This window comes from Thamnophis sirtalis, unplaced genomic scaffold, assembly GCF_051295495.1.
Source record: "Thamnophis sirtalis isolate CommonGarterSnake01/CBP01778 unplaced genomic scaffold, rThaSir2_p1.2 scaffold_7, whole genome shotgun sequence".
NCBI classification, from domain to species: Eukaryota; Metazoa; Chordata; class Lepidosauria; order Squamata; family Natricidae; genus Thamnophis; species Thamnophis sirtalis.
Genome location: NW_028261387.1, coordinates 77,879,973 through 77,893,873, shown reverse-complemented (window position 1 = coordinate 77,893,873; position 13,901 = coordinate 77,879,973).

The window sequence follows — 13,901 nt, the reverse complement described above, 5'->3', positions numbered from 1 at the left end:
CAATCTGAAAGGTATAATGAAATGCTCATTCACGCAGCCATGGTTAACGAATGGAGCAAAACACAAAAAAACAGCAAGAATTTTTTTTTCAAAGAACAGAAGGGAAATGAGCAGATCCACATGCCTGCTGGTGAAAGTTACAGATTAAAAAAGGGAAAGTTACTAAAGGAAACAAACAAACAAACTGTTCAGAAGGACAGGGAGGAAATATAGATTTAGCAAACTGAAATAATCTGGTTTCCTTGAAAAGAGAATAGGAGAATGCTAATAAAGAAAAACAGGATAAAGTCCAGGATAAAGAAAGTTTATGGCAACTTTCTCCAGTGTGGTGACCATAAGATATTATGTTGTTGGATACAAGATGGATGGCAAATGAATTTTATAAATAAATAAATAAATACAGTACATTATGTTGCCTGAGAATTCTAGTCACTGACATTCACCTCAGGCCCTTTTTAAAAGAGACAATTGCCTTGGGGTACACCAGTGGTGGGTTTCAAATTTTTTTAGAACCTATTCTGTAGGTGTGACCTGTTTTGTGGGAGTGGCTTGGCAGTCATGTAACTGGGTGGGTGTGGCTTGGCGGTCATGTGACTAGGTGGGCATGGCCAACTTGTAAAATGTGGTGAAACTCACTTAATGCTCTTGCTTAGCAACCAAAATGTTGGCTCAGGAACTCTGGCATTGAAGTGTGCAAGTCTTAAAGCTGTCAAGTTACAAGATCCTTGCACTCCTAACCCTTTATAAAAAAAAACCAGGGGTGTTCAAACCTGACAGCTTTAAGACTTGTGGACTTCAACTCCCAGCATTCCTTCTTCCCTCGTTCAGCTGCTGTTGCCGGGGTGCCACCAGGACAAGCAAGGTTTTTTGAGGGACATTCCCTCCCTCTCCAGAGAGCCCATGCCAGGAGAGAGGAAGCAGGCTAGTTTGAATGATGGCTAACGGGCAGTTTAGTAGCCAGTGAGTGTCTCCTTCACTCGTTTGAGCAGGCAGAGAAAGAAAAGAGGTGTGTGTGGTTGAGGCAAAGGATCCTGCCGCTTGCTTCCTTCACACGTTCGGGCAGTGGGGTGGGTAGACAGAGGGTTGCCCTGGCTGACCGGTGACTGGCGCAACCGAGGTGGCACATCTTGGGGAGGCTTGGTTCTCCGAAGGCATGTGAGAAAGCAACCCCACTGCCCGAACATGTGAAAGAAGCAAGCGGAAGTCTCCTTTGACCTCTGCTACATGCACCTCCTTTGTTCTCCGCCTGCCCGAACAAGTGAAGGAGGAGATGGCTGGGAAAGGGAGTGCTGGAGAGGAGCTCTCACAGTGCGAAGAGCTTCCCACTACAGGCGTAGTCTACCTCCAGCCATGAATGCCTACAAGCAGCAGCTTCAGGCACCTGCTCATGGCTGACAGTTCCGTTTGGGAGCGGAGGCGGCAGCAGCAGCAATGGGCGCAGCGTGGGATGCCCTGGAGCCCAGGCACTTTCAGAACCTTTGCAGGGCCAGGAACCAGCTGGAAAACAAGCCCACCACTGCTTCTGAGCACCGCATCTTCGCTCCGCAAGTGGCAGACACACCTGTGGCGAGGCTGATCCGTGCTCCAGCCCGGTCGGGAAAGACAGGCGCCCTTCGCACCCACCAAGCCTCCTCAAGACTCGGTCGCGCTACCTGCTGGTCGGGCCAGGACAATCCTCTGCCCACCCACCCGCCCACCGAATGGTGGCTGGGTGGGTGCCGCGTGAGCTCTGGTATCCTGGCCAAGTGGCGCCAACTGCTCACCTTGAAGGCAACATCGTAGAACTTGCCGCTGCTGCTGAGGGAGGGCCAGCTGGGCAGCGCCACCCCCATTGGCCACCCCCTCCTGGGCCATGCCCGCATCCATGTTTGGCCCGCCCGCTGATGAGGAGGAGGTGGCGCATTGCTGGGTGGCGGGCAGGGAGAAAGAGGGCCTGGCATTGCCACTCTTGCCCTTGGGGCTCTTCTTGCAGGACATGCTGCCTGGCACTGCTTCAGGGTGCCCCGGTCACCGGCTCCTCCGTGTACAGCCCAGCTCCCAGCACCGCCAGCATCCCATCTGGTGTCTGTCCTTGGCAGCGCACTCCATTTCCCCCCCCCCAAAAAAAGACCATTTTCTTTTTAAAAAGAAAACACCTCTCCAGACGATCTTGAAAACCTGTGTGGTTGCTTTGGGATGGGGCAGATGGACAGCATTCCCCCCCCCTCCGCCATCCCTGGGTGCCTGCAGCCTCGGAGCTTGCAGCAACTTGCACAGTAAAGGCAATTAAGAACTTCTCGCACTCACAAGAAGATTTTCTTTACTGTGCAAAGACTTGCTTTAAGGCTGCAGGCTCCGAGGCTGCAGGCACCCAGGGATGGGGGAGGGGGGAAATGTTGCCCATCTACCCACTCCCAAAGCAATCTTGCAGGTTTTCAAGATTGTCTGGAGAGGTGTTTTTTAAAAAGAAAACCTCAAAAAAGCCGCCAGATCTGGAGAGACGGTCGATCGGTATTAGGTGGCCCAGCACCCCAAAGAGGTCTGTGCAGGGATCCAGCAGCTGCAAAGTGACGCACAAGGGGAAGAAGTCCCCAACACAGCGGCTTCTTGCATGCTGCCCTGATCAACCTACCTTATGGCACCCTCTACAGCCCGCTCTGCGTGGAGTCGAGTTGGCGGTAGGCAGCCCTCGCTAGGGTTTCTCCCTTCCTTTGCCCAGCTCTCCATCTCCTCCTTTGCTTAGGCTCCCCGCTAGGTTCAGAGGCTTCTGCCCCTCTTTGCAAGCATGGTGCAGACAGGCGGGGAAAGAGAGAGAGCGAGAGAGAGAGAGAGAGAGTGGCAACTGGGCGGGCGGGGGAAGTGAGCAGGGGGGCGGGTCATGCCAGGGGTGGGAGTGTTCTGGTACTAGGCCTCCAGAAGAAGGGGTACGGGAAGGCACGCTAAATTTCACCATCCGGTACGGCTGTACCGGTTCGTACCAGCTGAAACCCACCCCTGGGGCACACCTACTGAAATAAAGTTCTATATTTTAGATCAGTTGGACTAAAGCTTTTTGTTCAAAGCACTAAAATTAATCTATCAAAATATAAACCAAAGAGTTACTCAATAAATTTGGTTGTGCAGGTAGGACTATCTGCAGAAATGGTATAAAAATTTCAAGATGGTGGCCAGAATCATGAGATCGTGAGATGCTCTTTTTTTCAGGCAGTTGAACAGGACTTCCATCATGTGATTCTGGCTGCCATGTTGACTTTCTTTGACCTCCTCCTTCCACAGACCCTGCTGTGTGCAGGAAATTGTGAATTATCTTCAGTTTTGTTTGTACAGTATTCTTGTCTGTAAAAAATATTCATTTTCACAGATCTTGAGGAGAAAATACTTATTAATCTCAGCTTAATTTTATACACATTAATATATATATGCATTAATTTGAAAAAAAACTTCAAATATACAATTAAGCAATAAAACACAAGCATATTGAATGCTTTATATATATTTAATGATGAAATATGTTCTTAATTCAGAAAAATCCTGCAGTTTTTCCTCTCTAGGTGAAAAAATATGCTTTCTGTCTGCAGTTCTCTCCCCACCTCCGTTCTCACCAATATCTATAAGACGCCTCCTAGCACATACAGTATTTTAGACACCTACTGAAAACATCCTCTTCACTCATAATTTCTATGTGTGAATGTAATGAGTCTCTGGGTGTAATTTCTCCTCCTTTAGCCCCCCCCCCCCCCATTTGAATGTCTGTCTTTATATGAACTATTTTTCATTCATATTAGTTTTATTGTTGTACTTGAATAATTTTCAAGGACAGAAGGAGGGAGGGAGGGAAGGAGGGAGGGAGGGAGGGAGGGAGGGAGGAAGGAAGGAAGGAAGGAAGGAAGGAAGGAAGGAAGGAAGGAAGGAAGGAAGGAAGGAAGGAAGGAAACATTTGAATTCTTCCAGAGAAATGTGTGCTCCATCCTAAGTAACCTGTTTCACTATAAGGAAGACACTGGAAATCACAATACTTGAATTTTAGCTCAGTCAGTAGAGCTAAGAAGTTTAGGGTTGATAAAAACAAAAAAAAATACCCAAAGCAAACATCAAAAGTATTTACATAAATGTTTCCATACATGAGTGGACGCATTTTCCCCTTTTAAAGTTTTTGTGCATTCAAGTCAGTTGTGGGATTCAAATAATTTAACAACCGGTTCTCTGTCCTAATGACCAGCTGGGTAGGCGTGGCTCGGTGATCATGTGACTGGGTGGGCATGGCCAACTCAACGTCACTCAGATCGATGGGTGCTTCGCCTTAGCTGTGACAATGTAATAAGGGTTAAATGGAGAGGCAGTTTCTGTAAGCAGGGCAATAAAGATGAGGCTAGAACCAACGCCAGAATGTTTCCTTCCTGCCTTCCTAGCGCTGCAAAGTGGAAAAAACACAAAATGCAATTTCTTCCAACAACCGGTTCTCCTAACTGCTTAGAAAGGTAACAACCGATTCTCCTGAATAGGTGCGAACTGGCTGAATCCCACCACTGATTCAAGTCAACCTTGACTTCTCGTCTTAATCCTTCCTGTATTTTTATAGCAAGATTTCAAAAGTGGCTTGCTATCGCTTTTTCCAAAGAGGTGAGAAAGGGGGACTGACCCAAGGTCATGCAACTGGCTTTGGGCCTTAGGTGAGACTAGAACTCACAATCTCCCAGATGCCTTAATTGCTACACTGCTCTTTTCCCTCAAAAAAGTACAGTAGTGCAAAATGATAATATTCTATTAATATTGTGTATATGTCAAGAAATAATCTCTAGCTTTGGTATACATTTAATGGGTTAAGAACAGTTTCTTTGTTCATAATTCTTTTAACACCCCCCCCCCCGAGAAATGTTTATTCTGAAATCCATTCCGTAAACCACCTTGTAACAACTTCATCTTCACCAGTGAAATTGATGTCTAGAAATGGGATGGTTGGCTTGGGAACAAAAACAGACATGGTACGATTGCAAATGAGAGCTGTAGTCTTAAATATAAGAACATCTTCAAAATAAAACATCTTGGATTTGGCAGGCCAGAGACCCACATTACCTAAGAATTAGGTCCTGCCTGGAACAACTCCATGTGGTTGGAAAGATGGAGAAAGACGGGAAAATCTATAAACAGCCCAGGCTCAAATCAGGATAGAGTCAGAAGAATTATATGATATATCCTGGATTATACTACAATTCTGGTGCGGAATATGCCTGGCAGTAGTTTAAAGCCATTGCTGTCGGCTTCCATCTTTAAAGACATTCTATTCCTGGTTAAGCCTGGACAAATAAGTTTTAATTGTCTTCCAGATCACATTTTTTCTCACAGAGTTAGAAGAGGAAAGAACATAGAATATAATTATGCCCTGGCCTGGATGCTATTGGACATCATCCTCTTTTCAGAGTACCTAATAAAAATCTTTAACTCGAGTTATACCCCTCTCCTCTAATATGGGTGACATTTTCCTGGACATCTAGCTTGGAGAGAGTCATTTAAATGAGTTTAGAAGGAGATATTTAATAGGAAAATGAAGGAAAATTACATTTGGCTGGGGGCTGAGCATCTGGGGCTCATCACCAAGTGCTTCTTCAAAGACTTTTATGTTTTCAGGGGCACAGCTGCTAAAGTGCTCAATCTAGATGTAGCTCCTATATTATTATTTTATTTGCCTCTTTCTTTAAAAGCTCAATGTCGTTACAAATTGGTGCTGTAGTTCTGATGCTTTCTGCAGCTTCCCTGAAATGAGCATTTCTTCCATCCAAATTGCTATATTTACAAAGTGCTCTGCTTTTTTCCCTCATTAGATGATTTGGTATGAAAAGCTTTTAAAAGCTTCCTCGTTATAACTTTCTTATATATTTACATACATCCGCAACAAACCATCCTGTTAACTTGAAAAATCTTAGCAGTAATTTTCCCCAAGATGACTCATTTCAACTTGAAAGCCAATGAAGAGTTATGGATATAAGACAATATTGCAATAATTATGTTACTTTCAGAATTCCTGGATACTCGGGAACAAATTTTCCAGTTCTCGATATGGTCTGGTAAATTGGAAGAAAAGGATAGTTCCTTTAGGATAGGTACCCATCATGCATATACAATGTTCAATATATCTTATTCGAAAGATTAGATAGCATTGATTGGAAAATATTTTTGGCCTGAGATGCTGGAGAGCTGCTGCCGATTTCAAGAGATAAAATGTTGGGGGGTTTTCTACAGTTGTCCTGTAGATGTGTGAAATCTCAAACGCTCATAATTGGTTTTGAGGGGTGGGTGATTCTGGGAAGTGAAGTCCACACAACTGGGACTTCTCATAACTGACATACCCATTAAAACAGCTTGTGGCTTGCAGGACCTGTACATTCAGACTGCCAGAGGGTAACTTTATCTATGGTTCCTCAAAATCATAGAACCAGGGCTGTTGAAACTCTAGGATGTGAACTCCCAGAGAGAATTTCCATGTGCAATAATGAAAAATAACAATGCTTTTGAGTCAACTGCTTGTAACTAGATGAGTCCATCAATATAGATTCCTTGACAAATGATTGCCACTGCTTTCCTTGGGATTTATTTTATTTTTTTTAGTTCCTAGACTAGCTTGTAGCCTTGGAATTCCCTGCAGAATACCAACCCAAACAAGTACTAACTGAATCCTAAAGCTGGGGATCAGGACAAAGATGGATGTATTACTTGAAATCTTGGCAAACTGATCCTGTTTAGACCCTACAAAGTCTTCCAGCAGCTGCCAATTCTTGAGCTGCAGCATTTCAAGGAACAAATCTAATCTCTAATTTCTTTGAGTAGACATGATCAGTAAAGTGACAATAGGTCTCTTGTATGGTATATGGATCACCCTAAAAGAAGAATAGGAATCAAGAAGGCCGTTTACATACAAATTGCATATGTATAAGACAGTGATGGCGAACCTCTTTTTGGCTCACGTGCCAAAAGCGGAGGGAGTGCAGGGGGAGTTGCGCACAGGCGTGCCACACCCATAATGCTATGCGTACAACCACAGAGTGCAGGCGTGCATGACCAGCACTCTCCCCTCCCCATTTTTGGCGTGCTTTTTTTGCCTTTCCCAGGCTCCAGGGGCTTCATAGGAAAACATCCTCCCCTCTACCCCCTCCCGGAGGCCCTCCAGAGGCTTCAGAAGTTTCCCTGAAGCCTCCGGAGCACGAAAAACCAGCCCTATAGGGAAACCAGAAGTTCAGGAACGGACTTCCGGTTTGCTCATAGGGCCAGTTTTAGTCCTCCGGAGCCTTCAGGAGCCTCCAGGAGGCTTCCCCGAAGGTGCCAGGGGGCAAAAAACGACCCTATGAGCAAACCAGAAGTCACTTCGCCATCATGGGTATAAGATGTAGGCATAAAGTTAGATAATTTAAGCAAAATAGGGGAAACTATGATCAAGTACCCACAAAGGAAAAGTGTCAAGTACCTATAAAGAGCAATGTCAAGAATGAGATTCTCCCTTTTTATGCTTTCTCCTTTTCATACAAGTCAAATTCGAAACAAAAGCCCTTTTAAAAAAAAGAGGAGTATCATTTGACAGTCCTTTGAATTAACTAACGGCATTATTCTTTGCAAAATAGGACAGCCAGCACCTATACCCCAAATCATCCAGAAATGCAGTGTTTTTGTGAAAAAGATCTATGGGCTCACCCTGTCATCTCATTGCTCGGAAAGTCCATCATCACAATGCTTTCATTTAACATGCCACTTGATGTGGAATTGCAGATATGCTTTAACATCAGTGGAAATTGTTGTCTGATATGCAACCTACCTACTTGCCCCAAATCCACCAGTAGAGACTTTTGATGTTTGTAACTGGTGGGTCTTCAGGGTTCCAAGTAACACCCCTAACCAAAGAAGATTCCCACGGCTTGAGTTTCCTCAAAGATCCATTTCCCACTAGGAAAAAAACGAATCTGAAAATCTCCAGGTTTCCCCACCCAAAAGAAAGTTTAAGTCCCTGCCTAGCATCCACATGTCCATCACATGATCCATTCAGGCACCATCATCGCAGCTGCAGGGCAAGGTGTCCTTGACTCCACGAGAAAAGAATGTTATTTTGACTAAAAATCACCCACACTCCATATAATCCCCCCCTCCCATTTTCCCACAGTAGAAAATGTGGCAGGCCTGAAGGCCCACTGCAGAAGATGGCTTCCGGGTCTGACAGGGACAATGGAGAGCTAATGGTAGACTTTAGTGAGATTCCATTAGAGAGAGCTAGCTAAGCCTAAGTATCTTCTTGTTTTCCTCTTTTTAAAGGTCCTAAGGACACTTAATCACAATAGTTTACAGTTGTCTGGAATATTGAGGCTGCTCTGTGATTTATTAAAGAAACCGGTCTTTTTTCAAACTTCTGTATCGGCTTGAGAAATATATATACAGTGTATACATGGCTGGTTTGGGAATCATATGAACTTGACTCCTTGAAAGCTGTGGAACCCTTTTTCAACCACATGTAGAACATTGCAAAGTCAAACAGCAATAAAAAGGCAGCAGGGAGATTGAATGGTACAGAAGAATCCTTCTAAATGGTTTTTCATGGACACATGACCTTATTGCCTAAGATCTACACTTCTTTTTCCTTCCATTCAATTGTGACTGATTCTCAGAGACTGCCTGGATAAGTTCTTGCAATTTTCTCAGCAAGGTTTTTCAAAGGTGGTCCGCCATTGCCTCTTTCTTAGGGTTGAGCCAAGGTCATCAGACTGGCTTGGCACCAAAGATGAGACTAGAACTCCCAATTTCCTGGTTTTTAACCTGATGTCTTAACCACTACACCAAACCGATTCTCTAGGGCAGTGATGGCTAACTTTTTTGTACTTGGGTGCCAAAAGTGTGCGTATGTGTGTGAGCCCACACCCATAATGTAATGCGCGCACTACACCCCCACACTCCCCACCACCCTGCGCATGTGCATTACTTTCCCAGGCTCCCACGCTCCCCATGCATGTGCATGCACCCCCCTCTGCACCCCATTTTGGGCCTAGCAGGCTTCCCTGCAGCCCCCTCCACCCCCGAGACCAAAAATGGAGTGCGGAGGGCGCACCACCACCCCTGTGGCCCATTTTGGGCTAGCAGGCTTCTTGAAGCTTCCTGGCATCAAAAACGGGGCATGTGGGACGTGCCACACATACCCACAAATGCCACGCACATGCACGTGTGGCCCCCTGTGCCCTCCGCGCATGCACATACGTCTCCCACATGCGCAGGGACCTGAAAATCAGCTGGCCGGTGGGAGGTGCGGGTGCATGCGTGGTGGAGCTGAGCTGGGGTGATGGCTCACATGCCCACAGAGAGGACTCCGTGTGCCACCTGTGCACATGTGCCATAGGTTCGCCCTCACAGCTCTAGGGTCTAACTTAACACAAGTATAATGTCTGAAGTGGTCTTTTAGAAAGGTTAGATCCTGTTGCTGTGGCTTCTGCCCTGGGACATGTGTGATGTAGCCTCCAGTCCATCTATATCCAGCTACTACAACCTTTAGCCACACAGCCCTCCTCAAAAAAAGAAATCTGTGCAGGACCTTTAAAATTGATTTTTTTTTTCCTCCTTCCTCCCCATTCCTTAATTTACAGTAGAAGCTACACAGAGAGCTTTTGATTTTTAAATAAAAAGCCAGGTAAAAATGCTAAACATAAAAGAAATAAATACTGGGGCTTGTAATGGTGTTTGTAGCAATTGGGGTTTGGAACAGATTAGTTCTGGGAAGGAGAAATCAACACACTAATATTTAAAGCACTCTTGACTCTTCATTGCGCATAAAGATAAAAGGAGGCCAAAAAAAAACCCTTAAGTCATGTGCAGTTTAGAGTGAGTTTTAATATTACGATGGCAAATGAGTTTTTAAGTGCAGTTTGATTCAATTAAGGTGTAACTTACAGGATGTTAGAACTTATTCAGTTAAGGAGGATTTTTTGGCTGACAACATGGTCTTTATAATTTCATTGTGTTCTGTTAGTACATTTGTAAATGAACCATATAATATGAAGACCCTATAAGCCTTCTGCTCTTTTACTGAAAGGATATTCTCACTACAGGGAGTTCCCATCAATATACATCTTTAATTATTCAAGAAACAGCAGTACAAAATACATTGGCAGTCAGGTTTTACTCAGAAAACTACTCAGGATCAGGAAGACATCTGGCAGTTGTTCTATAAAGTGATTACCAAATCGCATTACACTGAGGATAGCTCATGCGCTGTTCAGGTGTGTAGTCTAAAATAAAAATGGGAAAACAAGCTGTCTCACTAGCACATCATGAAAAGTTCAAGGACTCTCCAAATTGGAAGGATTTTCATGTCTTTCACTAAAGCTTTGGAGACCATTTCGGCGACATGTGTCAAACTCACCATGTCACGTTGCCATCATGTGACATTTCACAACGTTTTCCCCCTTCGCAGAGCTGGGGTGGGCGTGGCCTGCCTGTCACACATCCAGCTTGCAGGCCACCAGTTTGACACCCCTGATTTTTTGGAAAATCTATCAGGGAGTTTCCATTTTGGTAGACTTTACCTATTCCTAGTTTCAGTCCAGATGCTTACTTGATTAGTAATGTTCTCTGAAGTGCTCATGGTTTAATAAGCTTCCATCTCTGTAAATTGAGTTGTCTGAAGAAAAAGCTTATTAGTAAATGTTTCTTTCAACTGACCATTATCCAAACTTTCGTTGCCATATTCTTGACAGTTCTTACGTTAACAGTCATTGTACACATTACCTGTGCACAAGAATATAAATAGCTGTTGTTTTATTAATGGGCATTCTTTAGCCAATCCTTCCAACCACAACAGATTAAAAACAACTCTGCTCAGTATCTTTTTTTAATCTGAGGGGCTGAAAACAAATTTTAAAAATTTAAAAATTAATTTCATGGTGGATGAGCTTCAGCCATGAAAACAAGACCCAAGCGAGAAGATCATAGCACAGCTAGCACATTTTTCTTCCTATGTAATCTTGTGCATGCCGTTTGAGAAATAACCCAATAGTGCATCCTTGTAGTTTCAGAAAAGAATCCTTCCAAAGCTGCTTTTCCATTTCTTCCTGTGGAAGCCAGAAACCAGGTTTCTCATCCATTTGAAGCCAAAATAGCCACAAAAGGCAATGCTGAATGACCAGAAGGCTTTCTGAAGCCTGCTTAACAGGGGCTTCAAATTGTCAACAAAAAATAACATATCCCTGACCCTATCTGTATCATTTCCAGCAACATCAAGATGTCCAAAGTTTATACAGCAAGGCTTTTTGTCAGGAGAAAAAAGGAAATACCATTTCTAAACAAGAACAGCTAAATGTGAGCATCTGCCTCCATGATAGGAAGGGAATAAGACAAAGACAATATCCACTCTAAGGGTTTTTTCTTTAAAAGTTAGTGGCGTAGCTGCGCACAAGATCTCAAGAGGATCTTCCCACTACAGTAGTTAGATATTACCCGAGTCAATATAATACAATCTTCTGGGCAGAATCTAATCCTGCGTAACTAGAGACTACAACCGTTTAATTTTCTCCTTTAAAACATTTTCTCTTGCCTATCTTCAGGACATGCATCGGAGAACAGTGTAAGTGGTAGGAAATGCACTCCATAGCTGATAAGTTGCTGTTAATTCTATACCATCAATATGTTATGCTGTATTCGGGTTGATGCAGTAGACTGAATAAAATTAAATACTATAGATGTTTTAAAAAACAGTAGTATAGCTAAGCCAGTTTTCCTTTATGTAGCAGTTACTTCCTCAGTCTTCAGTGCCCATAATCTTTAACCAGTGTGCCTTCTGGTTTGAGTAGACTGAATTAACCAAGTTAAATAATCAAGACACTCAATGGGAAGAAAGTACTAACTTTCTTGCAGAAAGTGCCAGGAAATTAAACTACCAGATGTTGGTGACTCACATCTGATGGCAATTTATTTATATTTTCCCCAATTTCAATCTTTGAAAATCAAGTCCAGTCTAACCTGCACAGGACTTTAATTCTTTCTCATAGAGTAAAAAACAGAGTTGAACTGGATAATTTTATCTTTAATTCTAAATTTGTCTTGATTTCTAAATGAATACTCTAAAACTTTCCAGTGTTTGGGGTAAGAAAACTACAAGCAAATGACATGTTTCAGCTTCTGAGTCCATTTATTATTCGCAGGAAACAACAGCTAATTGTAGCTTATTGCTGCCATTTACTTTCTAAGTCTATCTAACACCTGCAATTCATGGTTAAGTGAACCTGGTTTTCCCATTGCCTTTGCTTGTCAGAAGGTCGTAAAAGGGGATCACATGACCCTGGGATGCTGCGACTCTCATAAATATGATCATGTGACTATGGGGATACAGAGTGTAAAAAAGAGTTCCTTTTTTCAGCACCATTGTAGCTTTGAATGGTCACTAAATGAACTGTTGCAAGTTGAAGACTACCAGTAGCTCAAAAGAATCAACTGATAATCTTTTGCAATCAAGTAATATGGAGAACAAATATTCTAATAAACCCTCTATATCAAGATAGGCATATATTTTCAATCCTGAACTTAATCATGGTGGTGACTATGATGTTGGATATTGCACAATGCGACAATCAACAGAAGTGGTACTCTGTAGCGTCAAAGATCATTTCTCAGACTTCAAACACAACCTTCAGGAAAAAAATTCATGACATTTCAGAAATTATCCTGTTTCCAAAGCCTTGAAAATAAGAGTATGGGATACAAAGCTTGTCAAAAGATATGCAGACTGTACACCCAATTCATTAAGCCATTCAGCTAATAAAATGAAGACATCTGTTATGCACTATAAATAACAATGCGGTATATTGGGGAATTATATGATTAGCACCACCACAATTTTTCTTTATTAGTTCAACTTAATACCGTAAGCCGCGGAGAGGCTGCAACCAGTCTATTTAGTATAAGTTTTAAATCTAATATTCTTAGATAGTTTTGAGACTGTAATTCTCATGGCAGGGGCTGAAGGCTAGGGTAACTTTTTAAAACAAGGGTAATATACATTTTGAAGTCAAGCAATTCTTCAACAATTGAGCTGGCGTGACTAATATGCAGCCCAGCAGATGAATCTTTCTCAACGTTGGCAGCTTTAAGATGCATGGAGTTCACATCTTAAAGCTGCCAAGGTTGGGAACTACTGTAGTAGACAATTTAAAAAAAGAAATGCATTTAATACAGATCTTGATAGCCTGGAAGTTGGTTACTGCAACTATTAGCTTTCATCAGAACGTAACTATATAATTTGATAGCATCTGCAGAGGACATTAAAACCAGGAGAAATATTAACACCGCTGCTCTTTGAGAACTGAGCTGTAAAGTAAAGTCTTTCTCCCATTATAACAACCATAAAATCTGGATTTTATGGATCTTACAGCTATAATACAACCAATATTATGTAGTCAGTGCTTGTAAATTAGGTAATGTACCTCCAGCTTAGCTTTTTCTTCCAGGAGATTTTTTTTAAAATATAAAATGTTAACTATCAATAAATTTTTTTTTTTTTTTTTTTTTTAGAATTTTTATTAGAATTTGTAGGCCGCCCTTTTCCCTGAGGGGACTCAGGGCGGCTCACACAAAAACTGGGAAGGGGGAATACAGACATTAGGACACAACATGTAATAAAATAGCAAGCAACATACATTCATCATTCGGGAGGGGTAACTATCCTATCCCCAGGCCTGACGGGCGAGCCAGTTCTTCAAGGCTATGCGGAAGGCTTGGACGGTGGAGAGGGTACGAATCTCCACGGGGAGCTCGTTCCAAAGGGTCGGGGCTACTGCTGAGAAGGCCCTCCTCCTTGTAGTTGCCAGCCGACACTAACATGATAATGAATGATGCCATTCACTGCAATTGCGAGTTTGATGGCGATAGGATCTTCTGAAAGCACTAAATCAAATTCCAGATATCTC